This window comes from Arachis duranensis, chromosome 4 (genome assembly GCF_000817695.3).
Source record: "Arachis duranensis cultivar V14167 chromosome 4, aradu.V14167.gnm2.J7QH, whole genome shotgun sequence".
Lineage (NCBI taxonomy): Eukaryota > Viridiplantae > Streptophyta > Magnoliopsida > Fabales > Fabaceae > Arachis > Arachis duranensis.
Window position 1 is genome coordinate 70,627,274 of NC_029775.3, and position 1,417 is coordinate 70,628,690.

General features: G+C 40.5%; 1 non-coding gene across 1 annotated transcript; it reads left to right on the forward strand.

Moving 5' to 3' along the window:
• Positions 1-1,102: 1,102 nt before the first annotated feature.
• On the forward strand, positions 1,103-1,206 carry LOC127746843 (small nucleolar RNA R71). The gene has a single exon (XR_008008655.1). It is a non-coding gene; the product is annotated as a small nucleolar RNA R71 (small nucleolar RNA).
• Positions 1,207-1,417: the final 211 nt, after the last annotated feature.

Consider the following 1,417-nt stretch of genomic DNA (forward strand, 5'->3'; position numbering starts at 1 on the left):
AGGTAAAGTTTTCTGAACCCATGTATCTAGTTCACTAATGAGCAAGGGAGGTTCACCTTCCCAAGTCTCATTACCAAATAACTTGGCATTCAACTTCATGATAGCTCCTAGATATTGAGCTACTTGCTCTCCAGTTACATCTTCATCCTTTTCAGAGGAAGAATAATCTTCAGAGCTCATGAATGGCAGAAGGAAATTTAATGGAATCTCTATGGTCTCTATATGAGCCTCAGATTCCTTTAGGTCCTCAATAGGGAACTCCTTCTTGTTTGAGAGACATCCCAGGAGGTCTTCCTCACTAGGATTTTTGTCCTTCTCCTCCCTTGTGCATTCGGCCATATTGATTACATCAATGGCCTTGCACTCTCCTTTTGGATTTTCTTCTATATTGCTTGGGAGAATACTGGGAGGAGTTTCAGTGACTTTCTTACTCAGCTGGCCCACTTGTGACTCCAAATTTCTGATGGAGGACCTTGTTTCACTCATGAAACTTAAGGTGGCTTTAGATAGATCAGAGACTAAATTTGCTAAATTAGAGGGGCTCTGCTCAAAATTCTCTGTCTGTTGCTGAGAAGATGATGGAAAAGGCTTGTTATTGCTTAGCCTGTTTCTTCCACCATTATTAAAGCCTTGTTGAGGCTTTTGTTGATCCTTCCATAAGAAATTTGGATGATTTCTCCATGATGAATTATAGGTGTTTCCATAAGGTTCACCCATCTCATTTACCTCTGCTATTGCAGGGTTCTCAGGATCATAAGCTTCTTCAGAAGCTGCCTCTTTAGTACTGTTGGATGCATTTTGCCATCCATTCAGACTTTGAAAAATCATGTTGACTTGCTGAGTCAACACTTTGTTCTGAGCCAATATGGCATTCAGAGCATCAATTTCAAGAACTCCCTTCCTCTGAGGTGTCCCATTATTCACGGATTTCCTCTCAAAAGTGTACATGAATTGGTTATTTGCAACCATGTCAATAAGTTCTTGAGCTTCTGCAGGCGTTTTCTTTAGGTGAATGGATCCACCTGCAGAATGGTCCAGTGACATTTTCGAATACTCAGATAGGCCATAATAGAATATATCTAATATGGTCCATTCTGAAAACATGTCAGAAGGACACTTTTTGGTCATCTGCTTGTATCTTTCCCAAGCTTCATAGAGGGATTCACCATCTTTTTGCTTGAAGGTCTGAACATCCACTCTAAGCTTGCTCAACTTTTGAGGAGGAAAGAATTTATCCAAGAAGGTCGTGACCAGCTTATCCTAGGAGTCCAGGCTATCTTTAGGTTGTGAGTCCAACCATGTTCTAGCTCTGTCTCTTACAGCAAAAAGGAAAAGTATGAGCCTGTAGACTTCAGGATCTACTCCATTTGTCTTAACACTCTCACAAATTTGCAAGAACTCAGTTAAAAACTGATAA